Genomic DNA, 23,486 nt, shown 5'->3' with positions numbered 1-23,486 from the left:
ACTCCCTGAATTTATAGATTGGTCTCCTGGTCGCCAAAGTCGGGTCTGAAGCTGATTGAACCGGTTAGCTTCCAATTGAGGCAAGTGTAGAACTGGTTTGATCGGTTTTGGAGAATGGGTCATAACTTCATAATTCCGTGGCCATTTCTCCTGAAATTGGGCTTCCTGGAAAGATGAGAGATCCCTCTTGAATCCTATGATCGGATTTGGTTCAGGCCACTTCTTCATTGGGCTTGAATCTCCTTTAAAAGTCGGGTACTCGCAGATGGATGGGCTGGGGAACCTCCGGTTTGTAAAATTCATAACTTCTTCCTCCGTGAAGCTTTTCTTGTAATTCCAAACCTCAGTGAATCCTTCATTAGTTGGCCTTCTAGGAAAATTGGATTCATGACAAAAGACCTTCTGGTTTTTGAGATATTCGTCTGGTTCTGGACCTCTGTCGCTGGTACCTCCAAAGTGGCCGGTTTGGACTGTGTGGTTGACCTCTGGTTCGACCACTGGTTTGATGGCCGCATCACACACGGTATTTCGAATCCCTTCCCGATAGGTCACCCATCCTTCCACTACTCCAGCCCAAGTACGCTTAACTCTGGAGTTCTAAACAGATGTGTGACGGAAAAGGTAAGTCAACTTTGGTGACATAGGTAACCAAATCAATTCTCTTAAGCTTTCTTTTCACATATCACAACTCGGGATGTTACAATTCACCCCCTCTCGAAGAACGCAACGTCCTCATTGGGCCCCACGACAGGTCTCAAGACGCCTCTCGGGTCAGAACCAAGACGGCTAACCAGCTCTGATACCACTTGTAATGCCCCGACCCGTCCACGGCTAATGGGCCACCCACGCTCGCTCTCTCGGCCCGTGGGCCCCATCCCATCTGACGGTCGGTCTTTAATTTTCCAAGGCTCGAAATCATTGTTTACTAACCCTGCAATCACCACCCGACCTTTCCCCGTGCTTTGGCCTCACTTACACGGTATCGCGAATCACTTCCCGATAGGTCACCCGTCCTTTCATTATTCCAGCCCAAGCACGCTTAACTCTGGAGTTCTAAACGGATGTGTGACGGAAAAGGTGAATCGACTTTGGTGACATAGGTAACCAAATCAATTCTCTTAAGCTTTCTTTTCAAATATCACAACAACTCGGAATGTTACATAAACGTTTGTGGTATTGACTTGGTGCAGGTTGATGGTGGGATTGCCAGATGCTCAGAATAGAGCAAAGATACTAAGAGTTATACTTGCAAAAGAAGACCTTTGTTATGATGTTGATCTTGATGAAGTTGCTAGAATGGCTGATGGATATTCTGGAAGCGATCTTAAGGTCCTGCCAAAATATAACTCATATATCAATATATATATCGTGTATCCTTCTGCTATGTGCAAGCAAATTCAAAGTTTAGAGAAGATAATTCCAATAATAATACTCCTTCTGTTTTAATATAAACTGTAAAATAGTTTATTAGATTTTTTTTAATTTATTCACATGTTTAGCTGATTAATAGTTTTATTAAAATTTACGTAGTTAGTTATAATTTTTTATTTTATTTACAGTTAAATGAATTAAATTTAAATTATTATTTGTGCTAATTTTTGAGAAAATTAAAAATTTTAAAATGCGTGTAATTCTGTAAAATATCATACAATATGAAATAAAAAGAAAAATGTTTAGTTCTGCTCGTTTTATGATGTTATCACAGTATTTATCTAAAATAATATTGTTTATAAAATAGAACCTTCTTTGGGATAGTTTTTCTTATTTTTTCTTTTGTTGTTGTCACCTTCTTTGGGATAGTTGAAAGTTGAAACCATGTTCGTATGCTGAAACCATGTTTAGATAGAAAATATATTATCTATTTTTTAAAAAAAACATCTCTAAAAAATATTTTGCCAAATAGGTCTACTCAGAAAACAACGCGCCGTTTTAAATTTCCACATTCTGACAATGTGCTGTTTAAAACCACAGATCCAAAACGCGAATTCGGAAAAGCAAAGTCTCTCTATCAAGTCCAAAGCCAGAGTTTCGAGATTCGTTGACCGATCTAAACAGAAAAGAAGCCATGTCAGGTAGGTACCGCCGTGCACGGAGAAGCAATCGAGTGGGAGTCCGAAGACGAAGATTCCGATGACGCAGAAGATGAAGAAGAGTATACGTCACCGTCGCAACCACCCTCTTCGGCGAATTTCGATAAAGATCGACACTTGGTGTATTTGCAGATGATGTAAGAGCTGCTTCCGTACCATTACCAATCGCAGGAGATCAATCGACTCACCCTCGCTCACTTCATAATCTCGGGACTTCACTTTCTAGGCGCAACAGACCGTGTTCGTCTCTAACTCTGTTTCTCTCTGTTTTTTCAGTTTAAGCTTTGCTCTGTAATAAATGGTTAAAGTGTGTAACTTTCATCAGTGGTTTCTGATTTTCACATTGGTTTCGTTGCTCTAGGTTGACAAAGATGTAGTTGCGAAGTGGGTTCTGTCCTTCCAGGCCTTCCCTAGGAACAGAGCTTCACTTGAAGAAGGTACCTTTATCGTATTATTGTGGCTGAGAATCACGAGAACTTCTTTCTGAATTGAATTGTGAGGTGTTGATTTGCAGGTGAATTCTACGGTTTCTATGGTTCAAGGAGCTCTCAGTTTCCTATAGATTAGAATGGGGTAAGGATAAGTCTATCGTCAGGGAATGAGAAAGGCAAGATTTATGTCAGGGATTTAAAGCGCCGTCCTCTTGTTTTGGTTACAGTGTAAGTCACTTCCAGATCTAGACGCAATTTTTAATCTCTAAATACAAATGAATAAGCTTCACTTTCTCTCTTCGCCAATGCATTGAAAAACTTTCATTATTTTAGGAATCAGTATTTACTCTAAACAAAAATGCAAAGCATTTTGATTCCTGACACACTCTGTCTCTTTCCATGGCATTGTAGCACAATTCTTGCTGCCTCCGAGGACGGGACTTTATGGCGTTGGGACGTACCGATGGTCTAATGTGCATGCTGGCTACTTTCTAGAAGTACATAAGGAATAAGGAATAGTGATAAGAGACAGGTCAGAGGATCTGGAATAACTGTCAGCTGGTGCTGTGAGTACTTAATTAGTCTATAAGTAAGAGTCTAGGGGAGAGATATCAATGATTTGATCAAGTGGTTGTAAAGAGATAAAGAGTCTCTCGTGTGGAAGGCTTTCTTTGTAATCCTTGTTTGAATCAAATAGAAACATTATCTTCTCTTAAGTCACAAGTGTTCTTACCAATACGTTACAATCTACTTACCACAAGCCAAGTAGTCTTTGTAGGAACTGATGGATTAGGAGTCTTAAGATATGCATTGTTACAAAAGCAGGACTATCTATCTATCTATCTATCTAGCACATATTGCTGTTTATATTGTGATTCCCTGAGACCTGAAAATTCTTATCTATGGCCTCATTAACTTCACTTCGGTAACAAAACGTTTTTCCAAGGAAACAATAACAATGGGTTTCATGCACGAGACTACACACAACAACAGTAACTTTGAAGTTGCGCATAACAACAGTAGCAGCAACAGGTTCATCTTGCGTTTGATTCTCCACCGTTCGATATGGCGTCATTTTATTACAGAGTTGATATGTCAATGGCAGGAGTAGTAGGAACGATGGATGGTATGCAGAAGCAGAAGCAGCAAGATATATCCATATGGTTCTAAGTCTTGGCGAATAGATTTCATCTTCGCTTTATTTTGAACTTTGGTATCACTTACATTCTCTCTACAATGTAATATTTTTCTGGGTCTGTATCTCTGTCTATTCGCTTGTAATGTGTTTGTTAGGGAGTCTCTGAAACTCTCTGTTACTGTGTGTCTTGGTCTTGGCTGGTGAAACTCTCTCATCATCAGCTTCTTTTTAGTTTACACACCCCATATACTTGGGGGACGAACATGATGTAAATTTTCATATAATATCCTCCTATATATTAAAAGAGAAGTACAAACGCCACGTGGCGCTCACACAGTTCTTCTCACGAAAATTCTCGCGTTTCTATTGGTCGAATTTTTCTAATTATTCTTTTTGATTTATTTTTTTCATCGACCTTTTAATTGGAAAGTGACATTAATTGTCAAACGCACTAATTATTTTTTGCGCAAGAATCGTAATCAATGTCGACCATTAATCATAGCTTGCAGAAGAATTTTAATAAATGTCGACTAATCATTAAATGTCTTAATGGCATAATACGTTTTATATCTAATTAGGAAACTTATTATTATTAACATACCTTATTTATACGGATTACTTGCGCAAGTCTCGCATCATATAATATGTATAATCGTTTTTAACACTACAAATTTAATATGTTTTCTTTAATCAAACGTAATTTAATTTACATACCTTAGTATAACCAATTACTTTCACAAATTTAGCAAGTAATATTCTTGGCGTCATTAATACTTTTCACCATCACTTTATATATATAGAGTTCAATGTCGAGTTCAAGCAACACAACCATTCTTTAGTCTCACGCATCTATTGTTTAAGTTTTTTTTTTATGTTTTTGATCGTTCTAATTTAAATTATATTTTGTGATCCTGAGCAGGTTTATGATCCAAGGGATGATAATCAATAATTAGCTCACAGACGAACATCGTTACTGGTAATTTATTCGAGCCTTTTCTTCTCCAATTATTTTGTTCTTTTGCTCTCCACATTGTCTCTCTATCAATCTTTGAGACGAAAAAGTTTTCTTTGTCACCAAAAAACCACAAAACTTCCTCCATCCATTCATGATGCATCTCATCGGATTTGTTCTATCAACTATACAATTTTGTTTTTGTTTCGGGATTGTATACATCTTCAAATCTTTTTGTTATAATCAATGTCACTAAATTTGGTGAAACTGATCTTGCAGAGCTGGAGCCTTGGATTTGAGTCTAAGTTTTGGGGTTGAATCTATATGTATTTTATAATATATTTTTTCTTTGTTTTCTTATATGCAGAATTACAATAAACACCATCATTGACGTTTCGTCACAATTCATTGTTGGAACCTCATGAATGTAATTTCTTTTTTGTTGATTTTTTGTAGTTTCTTTTTTTGATTTATTGGTTCTATTGGTTGATTTTTTGTAATAGCTCATCAACCAATTTCATGAATGTAATAACCTCATCAACCAAGCGATTCTATGGGCTGATTTTTTGTAATATTTTTTTTGATTTATTTTTCTAATCAAGCTACTAATCAGAAAATTACATTAATTGTTAATCTCATTAATCATAACTTGCGCAAGAATCTTAATAAATGTCGAACATTTAAATTAATTCCTAATCTCATTAATCATAACTTGCGCAAGAATATTAATAAATGTCGACCATTTATTAAATGTATTAATGGCATAATACGTGTAATATTATAACTTTCTCCCAAAAACGTTTTTATTATGTTTATATTATTAATAAAAACTTGATAATATTAATTAAATTCACTCATTCACTATACATATTTAATATATTTCATTTAACCAATTGCTCTCATTAATCATAACTTGCTAATCGGAATATTACATTAATTGCTCTCATTAATCATAACTTGCGCAAGAATTACAATAAATATGTGTATTAATAAGTTTCCTTTTTACAAATTCAGAATTAAAATATTATGATATTTTGGCTTATCATGCAAGCTAAATCATTGAGAAACGTACACCAATTTACTATATATAAGATATTCACAGTAGAAGAAACGAAGCCACTGACTTTTTATTCTCAACTTTTTATTTTCATATTGTTTTTGTTGTTTTACATCATTAAGCTTTTATATATACATATTTTATCAGAGCTGACTTTTCTTTTGGTTTATATGCAGATGCCCTATTATAACGATTTCACCACGATGCAGGTAAATTTTTTTTAGTTCTAATGACATGTTATTATTTAGTCAATGTATTCGTTATTGTTTTTTAGTTATATTTTTTTATTGGATTATTTTTTGTTTTCAGATCTCAATATATAATAAGGTCATTTTTATAATTATTATTATCATCATTTAACAATTATATTATTATTTGTTTATTATTTAGTTGTCACAATTTGCTTTGAATGAAAAATATGTCCATATTTATAACATTAATGATTACCAATTAATGATGATTACAACATCACGTAACATATATTCGTCATATTTAATTCACAAGATTGATTGGTAATAAATAAGAATGATTTATGTTAACGCATTAAATTCAAAACATCTATATAGCAATAAAAAGAATGTAATAAATTGTATGAATATATTATTTGATACTAACTTGTCGTGCAATCATATTTAAACACAGTAATAAATATGATACCAAGTTGCGCAAGTAATCCACATTGAAGATAAGGTAAGTTATTAATAAAAAGTTAACAATTTACAAACATGGTAAATTACATTTAAAATCGTGAAGTAAATACTCTTGGGATTCAAGTTACTGTTAAAAAAATGTATAGCATTTTTGTATTTTTCAAAAAAAAAGGTTTACGATGAGGGGGAGAGAGAGAGGGAGATTTAGTGTTTTGGGTATACCCAAGGATTTACAGTTTAGTGTTTAGAATTTATCCAAGGGTTTAGGGTATATCCAAGAATTTAGGGTTTAGTGTTTTTGGTTTTTTACCCAAGGGTTTAAGTTTTGTCCAAGAGTTTAAGCTTTGTCCAAGGGTTTAGGGTATAGTGTTTATTGTTTATGATTTACTTTTTTTGTGACGATTTTAAAATTGTTAAAAAAAATTCTTATTTTCGCAGCTACTAATATTTTTCATTTATTTGAAAAACTTAACACAAATTATTATTATTTTATTTATTATCTTTAAAAGAAGATGTACATTAATTGGCAAACTATGATTAGCTGGTAATTCACCCAAAAATTACAACATTCATCTGTTTGACATGTTATTACAACATTTATCTGTTTGATTTCTAGGAAATGTGATCTTAGAACATTAAGATACCTATTATATTATCATAAATTAATCTGAAGTAAATATGATATCAACTTGCCAAAGCAATCCGTATTTAATATAAGGTAAGTTATTAAAATTTAAAACCAAATTAACTAAAGGTAAATTATTTAAACAAAGCAATAAATATGATACCAAGTTGCGTAAATAATACACAATGAAAATAAGGTAAGTTATTAATAAAAAAATTAACAAATTACAAATAGGAAAGTAACACAAATTTGAGAGAGAGAGAGAGAGAGAGAGAGAGAGAGAGAGAGAGAGAGAGAGAGAGAGAGAGAGAGAGAGATTTAGTGTTTTGGGTATACCCAAGGGTTTACGGTTTAGTGTTTAGGATTTTTATCCAAGGGTTTAGGGTATATCCAAGATTTTAGGGTTTAGTGTTTGGATTTTTACCCAAGGGTTTAAGATTTGTCCAAGGGTTTAGGGTATACTGTTTAGTGTTTATGATTTACTCTTTTGTGACGGTTTTAAAATTGTTAAAAAAATTCATGTTTTGGCAGCTAATAATATTTTCATTTATTTTAAAAACTTAACACAAATTATTATTTTTTATTTATTATCTTTAAAAAATGTTGTACATTATTTGGCAAACTATGATTAGTTGGTAATTCACCCAAGAAAAATTCATGGTAAAATATTAAACTAGGAAACATTCCTATATAAATCAAAATTGTGGTAGTTAAAAAAGTAATCGGTGAATTAAAAGAATGTTTACATTTTTATATTTTTCAAAAAAAAAAAGGTTTACGATGAGAGAGAGAGAGAGAGAGAGAGAGAGAGAGAGAGAGAGAGAGAGAGACGCGGGTTAAACACTAAATCTCTCTATCTATCTCTCTCTTTCTCTCTCTTAAATAGATACAAAATATTCCGTAATATTTAATCCGCGGGTCCCGCGAATTACCTGCAAATTTGGGCGGGGCAGGTGCAGGTATTTTGAATCTTTCATTGCGGGTCATGCGGATCGAAATTATGAGTCAAAAAACTAGGTGACCCGCGGGTTGGCGGGACGGACGGGGTGAGTCGATCCGCAGACCCAGCTCTACCCGTATAATTTGAATCTGTACAATGCCCGCACAGGGTGCGGGCCTGCCATCTAGTATAATATAATTTGGAGTTTCTCTTAACTATTTGTTGTTATGTTTTTATTTGATATATACTTTTATAGTGATAATTGAACAGTTTGATGTGGTTGGAAACATAATTTATTGCTAGAAGATGTTACTTAGAATTTTACTTGAAAGCAAACGTGTGTGTTGAAATGGCTCGTTGGTAACGGAGCATGGGTCAGTGCTCCTAATAACCAGCGATCGAGCACAAACATATCCTACGAAAGGACCCTAGAAACCAAACCAAACCAAAAGAAAGAAATAAAGAAAGAGAAAAGAACTTCCAGGATAAAAGGTATTCTTAAATACCTTCTTTTTAACCACTTTATAATTGAAAACAAAAACAATTTTGGAATAACATACACTGTGGAAAAAAACTTCTTTCAAGCACTTAAACCACTTTGAAGTTTGGCATTGGTTGATTAATCATTTTTTACAAGAATTCTTCTATATATTATATGAGAAGTACATTTGCCACATGTCGCTCATACAGAGCTTTTCAGCCAAAATCTAACGATTTTATTGTTTAATGGCATTTAACAATTTTTATCTAATTAGGAAATTTATTTTTATTAACTTACCTTGCTAATATTGATTACTTGCGCAAGTTTCGCATCATATCATCATATGCATATCATTTTATGACAATACAAATTTAATATCTTTCTTTAAACGATTTCATTATTTATTGTATTAATATTAATTTGGCGTCATTAATACTGTTCACGCTCATTATATATATATAGAGGTGAAGAAGTAAGTCAAGATCACACAATTGCATTTTTCTTTTGACATGTGTAATGCTCTGCGGTGGCTCAGATGCAGTGATTATTCCAATAGGTGCATATTCATTCTCCTGTTCTTGAACTCTAACCTGCATGTTTCTTATCATATATGTACCTATAATGCAGGGTTGGGAGGTTTTGTTGCATGCCGGGCTCTCTCACAAAGGAATAATGATCCCACAAAAGCTTCACGTCCTTGGGATAGCGTGAGTTTCAACAATCTCTTTGTCCTCTCTTCTTGGGATAGTACTGTTAGAAACACTTGTTGGGAAAACTCACCACACAAACTCGATGAAGCACTCTCTGATGCACTTATCGTAGTACGTTAGAAAGTATGAATTTGTAGATCTATGGAGAACAGAAGAAGAACACGGAATTATAGAAGATAGACACAAGAATTTGATATTCCAAGGTTCACCTAAATGTGGTTACGTCCCTGGGGCCTGACAATGAGGCAAATCACTATAATCTCAAGTACAAGATATAGTACCTCTCTCTCTCTCAACCAAAGCTTATAACCAAGCTAGGTATTTTCTTGTCACCTTATTACGCTTGCCAAGTTAGAGAGAAGAGTGCACACGAGCTCATCTTATATAGTAGGAGTTTATTACATTAACCTAGTTGGATTAGGGCATTCGCCCCTTTCCATAAACCTATTAGGAAAATATTCCAAAATACTTGCAACTTCAATAACTCCATGAGAAGTAATATTTCCAGGAACCTATCACCTTCAATAAAGTAATATTTCATTTTCCTAATATGACATCCTTATCTTGGTTTAAGTTATGCGATCTTGTTTGATTTCCATCACCAAATCTTGACTGACGAAGTCCCTGAAGTATTCGCTGACGTAGTCTCTGAGGTAGTCTCTGACGTAGTCTCGAATCCCAACAAACTCCACCTTGATGACATCAAACATGATCCACTACTTAGGTTAAGCAAACTCGTGCTTTGCCAGGCGATGCCGTATGCTCCTTAGTGTTCGGACATACCAAGGAAGTCCACTGCTTCCTCAAACTTCTTAACCGGAACAACCTTGGTTAATATATCTGCAGGATTCCAAGAAGTACATATCTTCTTCACACTTACATCAACTTGAGCGATGATATCCCTGATGAAGTGCATATTTCTGCTGATGTGCTTAGTCCTCTCATGATACACATTGTTCTTGGCTAGACACAATGCACTTTGAGAGTCACACGATATCACCACCGTGTCTTGCTGAATCCAAGCTCCTCCGCTAAGCCCCTTAGCCAAATTCCTTCCTTGACTGCTTCAACAAGCGTCATATACTCTGCTTCAGTCGTCGATAAAGCCACTACGCTTTGTAGACTTGATCTCCAGCTGATTGTATTCCCACCAGCCTTGAAAACATAACCTGAGATCGACCTCCTCTTGTCCAGATCCGAAGCAAAATCAGAATCACAGAAACCTTCAACATTAAACGCCTCATTCTTCCTGAAGCACAATTTCAGATCTTGTGTTCCCTTCAGGTACCTCAATACCCACTTGACCGCAGTCCAATGAACCATCCCAGGCTTACTCATAAACCTGCTAACCAACCCTAACGCATACGCCAGATCACACCTCGTGCCTATCATAGCATACATTATGCTTCCGATAGCATTAGCATATGGAATATCATCCATACATGTCTCTGCTTCATCATCTGCTACAGCTGACAATTTGAAATGTGCACCAACAGGTGTTGATACACTCTTTGACTCATCCATGTCGAATACCTTGAGAATCTTCCTGATATAACCAGATTTAGACAGTGTTAGAATCCCCTTTGCATGATCTCTCTCAATATCCATTCCCAAAATCCGTCTTGCTGGACCCAAGTCCTTCATCTCAAATCTGCTGCTCAGCAACTGCTTCACTTTCCTGATCTCTGCCGCATCCTTTGATGCAACCAACATATCATCCACGTATAGCAACAAATATATGTATGTACCTTTGGTTACCTCCTTGATGTAAACACAGTGATCATATTCACTCTTCACAAAACCGTGACTAACCACAAACTGATCAAAACACTTGTTCCATTGTCTTGGTGCCTGCTTTAGTCCATAAACAGCCTTCTGAAGTAGACAGACGTGATCCTCTTTCCCTTTAACCTGAAATCCCTCTGGTTGCTCCATGTAAATCTCTTCTTCAAGTGTACCATGAAGAAACGCAGTCTTTACATCAAGTTGCTCAAGCTCCAAATCCTGATTCACTGTAATTGACAACAAGAACCTTATGGATACATGTTTCACGACAGGTGAAAACACATCTTGATAATCAATACCCTCTCTCTGAGAGTATCCCTTAACAACTAACCGAGCCTTGAATCTAGGCTTCTCAACACCAGGTATACCAGACTTCAATTTAAAGACCCACTTCCAGCCTATCACCTTACGCTTACTAGGCCTTCTCACAAGCTTCCAGGTTTGGTTCTTATCTAGTGAAGTCATCTCCTCACCACATGCTTCAGCCCACTGCTTTCGCTCTTCGCTGTTCATCGCTCCATGATAGTCTTGAGGTTCTTCAGCACATACATCATCAGCTACATATAGTGCAAACGCTGCTACATCATCTGAGTCGGAGTACCGTGCAGGTGGCACTATTCTTCTCTGAACTCTATCTCTTGCTAGCTGATATCCTTCAAGACTTTCACCTTGTTTGTCACCTACGTCACCAGCTGACTCAACTGTTTCTTCAACAGCTCCACCTGAAGTATCAACTTCCGGTCCTGACGCAGATCCTGCTGTATTTTCCAGCACCGTCTGATTTCTTAGCTCCTCTGTGACATCTGCTTTCTTCTTGCAGACATTCAAATCCTTGTAGAAATTATCTTCTACAAATACCACATTCCTACTTATAACACACTTCTCCTCATCAAGAAGCCAAACTTTGTATCCTTTCACATCCACCGGATAACTTATGAAGATTCCCTTTTTAGCTCTGGCCTTGAGCTTTCATTGATCTGCATGGACGTAAACCACTGATCCAAATCTTCTCAGGTGCAGATAACCGGGCTTCTTGCCCAACCAAAGTTCCTCCGGAATGTTCCCATCTATGGCAGAAGATGGACTCCTGTTTGTCACATATGCTGACGTAGATATTGCTTCAGCCCAGAATTTTTCCTCTAGACCCGACTCAACTAGAAAACATCTCACATTTTCCATCAGAGTCCTGTTCATACGTTCAGCTACACCGTTCTGCTGTGGTGTGTATGCACAAGTCCTATGTCTCTTGATTCCATGTTGCTTACAGAAGCTGTCAAACTCTGTGTTGCATAATTCAAGTCCATTGTCTGTTCTAAGACAACACACCTTCTTCTTGACTTGATTCTGACCAGCTTCTTCCATTCACAGAATTTACTAAAGGCTTCTCCTTTAGTAGCTAAGAAATATACCCAGACCTTCCTTGTATAATCATCGATAATAGACAAGAAGTATTGCTTCCCTGACAGACTTGGTGTCACACTTGGAGATCCCCATAAATCAGCATGTACATACTTGAGAACTTCACCTGTATCATGTTTCCCGATGCTGAAGCTTACTCTCTTCTGCTTCCCCATCACACAGCTCTCACATAAATCCAAATCACCAATCCTCCTCTTATCGATCACCCCTTTACGGGCAAGAATCTGTAGATTCTTCATGCTCATGTGCCCAAGACGTCTATGCCACAAGACTGTTTCATCCTTAGATGGTTTCTTCTTGACACTGCAGTTTACTTCACCTGATACAGTTTCACCATCTAACATGTACAATGACCCGGACAAGGTTCCCTGAAGTGCTAGCTTACCATGCTTGTAAAACCTAGTCTTCCCATGTCCACCACTGTGCTCAAAGCCCAATAAATCCAAGGTTCCCGTGGATATCAAGTTCCTTCTTAATTCCGGAATATACCTGACATTCGTGAGTGTCTTAACCGAACCTCCATAAGCTTTGATGTTGATTGTACCAATCCCTTGCACTCTAACCGCGCAATCATTACCAAGAAGAACTTGTCCTGAAGTCAGCTCTTGAAACATGTGAAACCAATCCGTCCTACACGTCATGTGGTAAGAACATCCAGAATCAATCACCCACTTATCATGATGCCACTTATCTCCTACCAAAAGTGAATCATCGTCTGAATCAGGATCTATCACAACCGCTGCCTCAACTTCTTCCTCACCTCCGCCATACTTCTTCTTGTATGCATAACACTCCCTTTTGGAGTGTCCCTGCTTCTTGCAGAACCAACAAGTTATCCTAGACCCTGAGATCGATCTAGACTTGCTCTTACCATTCCTCACAGGATCCTTCTTCTCGGTTCTTCCTCTAGCATAGTGACCTTCACCAATATCATGTGAAGCCAAAGAAGATTTCAGATCCTGATCTTTAGACCTTGCTGCACTTGTCACCTCTTCCAACGATAATGTATCCTTACCGTACTTAAGTGTTTCCTTGAGAGAGTTGAACCGTGATGGAAGCGAATTCAGGAGCAGAATCGCTTGTACCTCCTCTGACACAGTTACATTCACGCTTGACAGGTGAGAGACAATCTTTAAGAAGTCATCGATATTCTCATCCATACTCCGAGTATCAACATCTTGAATGTATAGAACTTGTGCTGCAAGTGAATTCTGTTCGGTAGAGTCTTTGAAAGATATAACCTCTCCAGTGTAGACCATGTAGAAGCAGCTGTAGTACACAACTCGATCTTCCTTAACACATGATCCCCAACATTGAGAATGATCAGATTCATCGCCTTCTCTGATATTTCAAGCCTTTCAGCTTCCTCTTTCACCAACCGCTCTTTGTAAACATCCTCGTCTTCATCCTTCTTCCTAGCTGAGACAGAAGGTGACTCGGACTTTTCTAATATATCCTTTAGACCAAGGACAGACAGATGCGCAAGCATCCTCTTCTTCCACAACGAGAAGTCTCCCTTCCCATCGAACCGCTCCACCTCAATTCTTACTTTAGTAGACATTGAGATCACCAACCTGGCTCTGATACCACTTTGTTGGGAAAACTCACCACACAAACTCTCTGAAGCACTCTCTGATGCACTTGTCGTAGTACGTTAGAAAGTATGAGTTTGTAGATCTATGGAGAACAGAAGAAGAACACGGAATTATAGAAGATAGACACAAGAATTTGATATTCCAGGGTTCACCTAAATGTGGTTACTTCCCTGGGGCCTGGCAATGAGGCAAATCACTATAATCTCAAGTACAAGATATAGTACCTCTCTCTCTCTCAACCAAAGCTTACAACCAAGCTAGGTCTTTTCTTGTCACCTTTTTATGGCTTGCCAAGTTAGAGAGAGGAGTGCACACGAGCTCCTCTTATATAGTAGGAGTTTATTACATTAACCTAGTTGGATTAGGGCATTCGTCCCTTTCCATAAAACTATTCGGAAATATTCCAAAATAATTGCAACTTCCATAACTCCATGAGAAGTAATATTTCCAGGAACCTATCACCTTCAATAAAGTTATATTTCCTTTTCCTAATATGACATCCTTTTCTTGGTTTAAGTTATGCGATCTTGTTTGATTTCCATCACCAAATCTTGACTGACGAAGTCCCTGAAGTATTCGCTAACGTAGTATCTGAGGTAGTCTCTGACGTAGTCTCGAATCCCAACAACACTGTATCAGACTTTTTTGCCAAACAGGAAACGTGTGTGTCTGTAGTGTTTAAAAAACCTGGTCTTGATATTGCATAACAGAACCGAGATGGTTTCGTGATGGGAGAAGGAGCTGGAGTTCTGCTCTTGGAAGAACTTGAGCATGCTAAGGTATATATAGTATAAGCTCATTTCTCCTCTCTTGTTTCTTATGTGTTGTTCTGATTTATCTTTTGTACAGAAAAGAGGAGCAACAATCTACGCAGAGTTCCTTGGTGGGAGTTTCACATGTGATGCATACCACATGACCGAGCCTCGCCCTGATGGTACTTTCATTTTTTCCCCTCTATTTCATATATTAAAAACAGGTGAGATGCAAGTTTTATACAGTGAGCTAGAAAGAAACATAATCCTCTTATGCTAACAAATCTTTTCAAAACAAGTGATATCATCAAAAATATTAACTATAACATGTCTTTTTAAGCTAACATATTTATGCAAAAAGGGAATGAAATAATTTTTATATTTCTCTCTCTTCTTATTTATGTCTCGACAACAGCACCCAACAAATCTAAAAGCAGCTCTTGTTCGAATTGGTTCCCTGAGATTGTCGGATTATCAAAAATCTGTAGAGGGAGCCTTCGCGGATTCTCTCTGAACCCCATCTTCTCTTCGTGTAATGATCCTTCTTCTTCTTCTCCTTAACGATTTAATCTTTCGATGATATGTCTACGGATCTTGTCTCTCTTGTTGGTTCTACTTACATGGGGTTTGGTTGTAATTTTGAATGAATCTGTTCATGCTAGGGTTTCTAACGAATGAGCTGATTCTATGTTATCAGTGTGTTTCTTTTGCATGATGTGAACTCTTTTTTTTGTTATCATTTATTACAGGAGGCTGTTCTGTATTTGAGTTATGTCGTCGCAGGCCTGCCATGGAGAGGAACCAAACAGTGTAAAGGAGGAAGGAAGTGTTGCCCCTGAAGATATCTCTCAAGATGGAACCCGTGTCTGGACTATTTAACATCAATTGTTCTCTGGTCCCTCATCATTGTACAGTGTTGAAGCTAAGTTTTTAAAAGCATGTAACTATCCTGTGCAGTGTTTACAAGAACTCATCCACAGGTTATGTTGTGGTGGGAATCAACATCAGTTTGTTTAAACTACCAAGAGCTAAGCTAAGTTTCTTAGGATGCCATAGAGCTTTGGATTGGAGCAAACGTGACAGAGTTTGTTGGATTTTCCATGAAAATTCTGTTAATTGTGATATGTTTTTTTTTTTTAAAGTTTCAGACTCAAGTTCTCAAAACAAAGTTAAAACTATTACGTGTTGTCCTAATCAACTACATACCTGGTGAGAGTTAGCCATATATCTTTAGTTTACTTTTATGCAATTTCTTAGTTCATTGAAAAAAGCCTATTTAGCTTAATATCAAAATTCGGCGTGGTAATTGCAGATCTATGCAAATTTTTTAATAATTTGAGAACCGTGTCAAAATTGGTATCGTTTGCCGATTCTATCTCTACGAGCACATGTGATTAATATATGAAGTAACCTGCAACCGGTTGTTGTGACTATTTATCAGATTTATTTTTAGAACTATTGAAAAGGTAAACAAGACAAAAAAACGGTTATTTTTGCTAAATTGGAGAGAGAAGAGTTGTACGATAGTGAGAGGAGTCGCGATCGAGGAGGAGGATCATGACTATATCTACACGCCACCAATCGAGGAGATCAGTGTTCCGGTGGTGATGGAGTCGGAGGATCCGTACGGAAATTTCCGGCAATCGATGGTGGAGATGGTGAAAAAAATGATAAGATCTTGTGTGAAAAGATCACGTCCCTGACTACTCTCCAACGGATTGTGATGATGAAACAAGATGTGGATAGAATGATACTTCAAAGAGTTGCGGAATGACTCTTGGACTATCAAAGGTTTGCTTGCAAGGTAAGGATCAAGGATCCGAGTAACACTTAGACAAGCTTTGATCAAACAAGATTCAGAGAGAATTTTTAATAGAAAATGTTTGATGATCTTATTGATGAATTTCGTCCATAATATAAAGAGAAGAAGGCTGTACATGCACAGCTTCTTGGAAACACACAGAATAATAAATGCAAAGACTGAGTTCAATTTTAAAAAGAGAAAAGGCTCCTAAGAGAGTTGTGGACGAAAATAAGAAAAGAAATGGGGCTGGTTTCATCAAGAGGCTATTGTATAAGTGTTGTGTCCAAGCCTCATTAAAAAACTTGTTTGGAAAACCCAATGGGACAAAACCAAACCAAGGAAAAGAGTGCAAGTCACAACACCTCTCTTGATGAATGTCTTAGGTGGCTTGAATCACAACCAGAGTGGTTGGATAAGCACACTCTATACTGCCCTGAATAGTGTATAAGAGTTGATGAAGAGCTTGTCGAAATCTTGCTTGCTTTGATCTAGTCATTGGACCAACGGGCACTTCTAGGTCCTTGTCATTTGTTTCCTCAGGTTCAAGCTGTTCCTTTGTTCTTTCTTCATCTTCCTTAAGCTATCGTTCAAGCTGATCCATCTCTTCAATTCCATTGCTGGCCACGATCACATCATCCTCTCCCACTTGAGAAGGATTTGACCTCAAATCCGTTTCTTCTGCAAAATAAGGAACTAGATCAGTAACATTGAAGCTTGAACTCACGTTATACTTACCTTGGAGATCGAGTTGATAGGCATTGTTGTTGATCTTCCTGATGACTTTGAAAGGACCATCTAGTCTAGGCATGAGTTTGGAATTCTTTCATTAGGAAATCTGTCCTTCCTCACGTGTATCCAAACTAAGTCTCCTTCTTCAAAGATCATCTCCTTTCTTCCTTTGTTAGCTTGCTTAGCGTACAGCTTGGTCTTGTTTTCTATATTGATCAGGGCCTTCTCATGTATCTGCTTAATAAGTTCAGCTTTCTTTTGTCCATCCAAGCTCACTCTTTCACTCAAAGGTAAAGGCATTAGTTCCAAAGGTGATAAAGGATTGAAACTATAGACAATTTCAAATGGAGAGAACTTAGATGCATAATGCCTAGCATGATTATAAGCAAATTCTACATGAGGCAAACATTCTTCCCAAGTTCTAAGGTTCTTTTTAATCAATGCACGCAGCAAGGTAGACAATGTTCTATTGACAACTTTAGTTTGTCCATCAGACTGTGGATGACAAATAGTAGAGAAACACAGCTTAGTTCCTAACTTAGACCACAAGGTTTTCCAAAAGAAACTAAGAAACTTGGTGTCTCTATCAGAAACAATTGTCCTAGGCATCCCATGAAGTCTAACAATTTCTTTAAAGAACAGATTAGCAACATTCACAGCATCATTAGTCTTATGACAGGGAATAAAATGGGCCATTTTAGAAAATCTATCAACGACTACAAACACAAAATCCTTTCCAGTCTTAGTCCTAGGTAATCCAACAACAAAATCCATTGAAATGTCATGCCATGAATGCAAAGGAATGGGTAAAGGAGTATACAGACCGTGGCTTTGGACTTTGGACTTAGCCTGTTTGCAAGTGACACACCTTTCACAAGCTTTTTCTACATCTCTCCTCATGTGTGGTCAATAGAAGTGATCCTGCATTACGTTCAGTGTCTTAGCCACGCCAAAATGTCCTCCAAGTCCACCTGCGTGAGCTTCCTTGACAAACAAATCTCTCAAAGAAGAGTTAGGCACACATAGTCTATTTTCAAAGAAGAGAAAACCATCATTCTTGAAGTATTTACCACGACCAAACTTCTCACAAGAAGCATATATATCCTTAAAGTCAGAATCAGTGGCATATATAGTCTTGATATGCTCAAATCCAAGTAATTTGGTTTCAAGAGTGTTCAAGAGAACATACCTTCAAGATAGTGCATCAGCAACTATGTTTTCCTTACCTTTCTTGTATTTGATCACATAGGGAAAGGTTTCAATGAATTCAATCCATCTAGCATGTCTCTTGTTCAGTTTCTGTTGTCCCTTGAGATGTTTTAGAGACTCATGATCAGTGTGGATGACGAACTCCTTAGGCCAGAGATAGTGTTGCCATGTTTGCAAAGCCCTCACAAGCGCATAGAGCTCTTTTTCATACGTTGGATAGTTCAGAGTAGCCCCTCCAAGCTTTTCACTAAAGAAAGCTATAGGTTTCTTTTCCTACATAAGCACAGCACCTACACCAACACCAGAAGCATCACATTCTATTTCAAATGTTTTAGAAAAGTCAGGTAGAGAAAGAACTGGTGAATTAGTGAGTTTCTCTTTCAAGGCTTGGAATGCTTCTTCTTGGAATTGTTCCCACTTGAACCCAACGTTTTTCTTGATTACTTAAGTCAGTGGTGCAGCCACAGTACTAAAATCTTTGACAAATTTTCCGTAGAATCCGGCTAGACCATGGAAGCTTCTCACTTCACCAACTGTCTTTGGGCTTGGCCATTCCTTGATAGCTTTGATCTTTTCTTCATCAACCTTGATTCCATCTGCACTCACAACAAAACCTAAAAAGACAAGGTTATCTGCTCCAAAGGTACATTTCTTTAAATTAGCAAACAAGGATTCCTTTCTAAGCACTTCTAGAACCTTTCTAAGATGCTCAACATGCTCATCCAAGTTATTGCTGTAGATCAAAATGTCATCAAAGTAAACCACAACAAAATGACCTATAAATGATCTAAGAACATGGTTCATTAACCTCATGAAAGTATTAGGTGCATTAGTCAGCCCAAATGGCATCACTAACCATTCATATAACTCATGCTTCGTTTTAAATGCAGTTTTCCACTCATCACCCTCTTTCATTCTAATTTGGTGATACCCACTTTTCAAATCAACCTTAGAAAAGATGCTAGAACCATGCACCTCATCAAGCATATCATCTAATCTAGGAATGGGATATCGATACTTTACAGTGATATTGTTGATGGCTCTGCAATCGACACACATTCTCCAGCTACCATCTTTCTTTGGCACAAGCAAGACTGGAACTGCACATGGGCTCATGCTCTCACGGATATGACCTTTCTCCATAAGCTCAGTGACTTGTTGCTGTAGTTCCTTGGTCTCCAGAGGATTAGTTCTATAGGCTGGCTTGTTTGGAAGAGAGGCTCCTGGAATAAAATCGATTTGATGTTCTATCCCTCTGATAGGCGGCAGTCCTTGTGGAGCTTCTTTTGGAAAAACATCTTTGAATTCCTGCAAAAGAAATCGTATCTTGCTAGGGAGATCCTGCACTGGCTTTGTTATGTTTAAACATTCTTTAAAAACAATCAGCAAGTGAGGTAAAGAACTTCCCTTTGGTTGAATCAATATATTAGCCTGCTGTTTGGTCTTAGATTCTGATGTCGCTTTTGTTTTTCTTCAAGGCTATCTGATCTAGATGGACTTCTTGTGGTGTCAAAGGAACCAAAACAGTCTTCTTTCCTTTGTACTCAAATGAGTATCTGTTTGTGAACCCATCATGAAGTGTTCTTCTGTCGGATTGCCAAGGTCTTCCAAGCAGTATGTGTCCAGCATCCATTGGTAAGACATCACACAGTATCTCTTCCTCATACTTCCCAATAGACAATGGTACCTTAACTTGGTGCTTCACCTCTAGCTCTCCTTCATCATTAAGCCATTGTAACTTGTAAGTTGTTGGTCTTTTTATGACCTTCAGACCAAGTTTCTCCACCATGGTTTCACTTGCAACATTGGTACAACTTCCTCCATCTATAACCAAGCTGCAAACCTTCCCGTGAACCATACAGCGAGTGTGAAACAGATTCTCTCTCTGCTCATCTCCATCAGTCTTGGCTTGAAGATTCAGTGTTCTTCTAGTAACAAGTAACTCTACACGAGTTGGCATTTCCACCCTTTCTTCTTCAGACTCAGATACCTCTTCCTCGGATTCAATGTCACCATTTTCCCTGATGAGTATTACCCTTTTGTTAGAGCAGCTACTGGCATAGTGTCCATACCCTTTACACTTGTAACACTGTATGTCTCTGGATTTTGATGCAGTGGCTACTTCCTTTCCTTTAAGACTCTGTTCCTCCACTTTAGGTTTGGAGAATGGTCTGGATTCTCGGGTCTTTTCGTCCTTTTGGTAGTGTGGTTTGCTGGCTCCATACCTAGACTTGTAACTTCTTCTTTTCAACTGCTGTTCAAACATAATTGCCTTGTGCAGAAGCTCTTCCATCTCAACATAATGATGAACTTCAAGTCTGTCCATGATGTCTCTATTTAGACCACCCATGAATCTTGCCATTGTTGCTTCTCTATCTTCTTGGATATCAGCTCTCAGCATAAGGGTTTCCATTTCCTTATAATATTCTTCAACTGATCTACTTACTTGAGACAGTGTTCTGAGTTTGAAGTGCAACTCTCTGTGGTAGTGGCTCGGTACAAATCTCTTCCTCATGATTACCTTCATTTGGTTCCAGGTTTCAACAGAAAAATCTCCAGTCCTTCTTCTTGCCGTAACCAAGTTATCCCACCAACTTAGAGCATACTCTTTGAACTCCGTAGGGGAAAGTTTCATTTTATACTCTGCAGTATAGTCTCTGCAATTGAACACGAGGTCAATCTTCTTTTCCCACTCTAAGTATTCTTCTGGATCAGCAGTGCCTTTAAACTCAGGAATTTTTAGTTTCAAACCTCCAAGAGGATCATTGGTTTTTGGCCTTTCTTCCTGATCACGCCTCCTTCTTCTGGTACCATTGGATCGGTTTGAATGGCTATAGTAACTTTCTGTAGCAGATCGATCTGAAGTCCTTCTGGGTCTCTCACGATCTGAGTGCACAACCTCAGCCCTGAAGTTCTCTAGTCTCTGATCCATCAAAGTAGTCATGCGTGCAGTCAAAGCATCAAGTAACAGTTGATCCATTCCATTATTCCTATTGTTCTTTTCTCCCATGGTTCCTGCTGAATTTTAAAACACAAAACCAGTAAAAGAGATCATAGAAATAGAAAATAACAAAAAACACAGAAACTGAGACATATTCAAAAACTTTTATGAAGAACCCTAATTATTTTCTCTGCAATTTCGAAATTCTAATAAGATTATTTAGCAACTTCAACACTTGTTCTAGGTAGATCTGACACTAATAAGCATGTTTCTAACAAGATCCGAGCTTTAGAACAGATCTGAGAACAGAATATGAAAAGTCTAAAGTTGCAGAAACAGAAAAACACAACCTGGTGATGGAGATCTGCTCTGATTCCACTTGATAAGATCTTGTGTGAAAAGATCATGTCCCTGACTACTCTCCAACGGATTGTGATGATGAAACAAGATGTGGATTGAGTGATACTTCAAAGAGTTGCGGAATGACTCTTGGACTATCAAAGGTTTGCTTGCAAGGTAAGGATCAAGGATCCGAGTAACACTTAGACAAGCTTTGATCAAACAAGATTCAGAGAGAATTTTTAATAGAAAGTGTTTGATGATCTTATTGATGAATTTCTCCATAATATAAAGAGAAGAAGGCTGTACATGCACAACTTCTTGGAAACACACAGAATAATAAATGCAAAGACTGAGTTCAATTTTAAAAAGAGAAAAGGCTCCTAAGAGAGTTGTGGACGAAAATAAGAAAAGAAATGGGCTGGTTTCATCAAGAGGCTATTGTATAAGTGTTGTGTCCAAGCCTCATTAAAAACCTTGTTTGGAAAACCCAATGGGACAAAACCAAACCAAGGAAAAGAGTGCAAGTCACAACACCTCTCTTGATGAATGTCTTAGGTGGCTTGAATCACAACCAGAGTGGTTGGATAAGCACACTCTATACTGCCCTGAATAGTGTATAAGAGTTGAGGAAGAGCTTGTCGAAATCTTGCTTGCTTTGATCTAGTCATTGGACCAACGGGCACTTCTAGGTCCTTGTCATTTGTTTCTTCAGGTTCAAGCTGTTCCTTTGTTCTTTCTTCATCTTCCTTAAGCTCTGGTTCAAGCTGATCCATCTCTTCAATTCCATTGCTGGCCAAGATCACATCAAAAAAGAAAAAAAAAAAGATGGAGGAGATGGTGAAGAGCCACGGCGAGCTGGAGATGGTGAGGAGCCATGGCGAGCTGGCGAAGGATTGGCGGAGTTTGGCGCCGGAGCTCGTCGGTATCTGACTCAGCTCGTTACTCAACCACCGTATCGTCTTTCTCCATCTCCATGATTATAAGTTAAAGCTTTCGAATCAAGATCTGTGTGGGAGGTGAAAAAAAGAAATTGATTTGTATGAGATTCAAAATAACCGATTTTGTAGGGTATTATTGCCAGTTTTTGTGGGCAACCGACAGTTGCAAGTTATCACATAAAGACACTTTTGGGATTACCTAAAATTCTATAGTATCATTACCACCTAACTAATTATGAAAGATATTTTTGATATCTAATGCAAATTCCCAAAAAATTGGTCGCTTCCGTTCAAAATGCAGTTAATACTTAATAATTTATACAACCCGCAACTAGGCTTATAACAGTGGCTTCAACAAATCAGGTTTATGTAGTTGGTCGCTTAAAACATTTAAAAAGAAAACTTTTTGCCTACAAACCATTACAAAAATTTTGATGCCTTTACAATTTTATATTTTAATTTTGTTGTTTAAAGCTAATACTTTATGAACTTTAAACTATAACCAGCCCTATTTTGACATATACTCGATTTGTTTAATTTTAAACTGAGCTGCCTTGATTGGTAAGGTGGATGATAAAGCAGTAGTTGTATGCTATAAAAGCAGTATGCTGAAAGAATATGTATGCTTTCACAAAACTACTTGATAAATTGATTGGTAGAACCAACATGTTGTTTATAACTACTTCTTGATACTAAAGTTAATTTGTTCCATCTCGTCCATGTAAAATATTGAGTACCAGCATTTTCCTGTGCCTGATGCTTTATTGCAAAGACAGTGGTTTTATGATATATTATAAAGAAATTTATAATATATAATCCTAAAATAATATACTATTTATTTAGAAAGATTTTATGAATGTTCACAATAAAGAAGAAAAATATTATTTTAATGATGTTT

At 37.4% G+C, this 23,486-nt stretch overlaps 1 long non-coding RNA gene and 1 pseudogene across 1 annotated transcript; one reads left to right on the top strand and one right to left on the bottom strand.

Moving 5' to 3' along the window:
• Positions 1-1,980: 1,980 nt before the first annotated feature.
• LOC130495227 (uncharacterized) lies at positions 1,981-3,237 on the top strand. The gene is made up of 4 exons (XR_008934497.1): positions 1,981-2,330; positions 2,452-2,527; positions 2,605-2,749; positions 2,933-3,237. It is a non-coding gene; the product is annotated as an uncharacterized LOC130495227 (long non-coding RNA).
• A 13,292-nt stretch (positions 3,238-16,529) lies between these two features.
• LOC130512891 (uncharacterized) lies at positions 16,530-23,031 on the bottom strand (annotated as a pseudogene).
• Between the last annotated feature and the right edge of the window lie 455 nt (positions 23,032-23,486).

Source organism: Raphanus sativus, chromosome 5, assembly GCF_000801105.2.
Source record: "Raphanus sativus cultivar WK10039 chromosome 5, ASM80110v3, whole genome shotgun sequence".
NCBI lineage: Eukaryota > Viridiplantae > Streptophyta > Magnoliopsida > Brassicales > Brassicaceae > Raphanus > Raphanus sativus.
The sequence above is the reverse complement of the archived record's forward strand: the minus strand, read 5'-3'. Positions and strand labels throughout refer to the sequence as shown.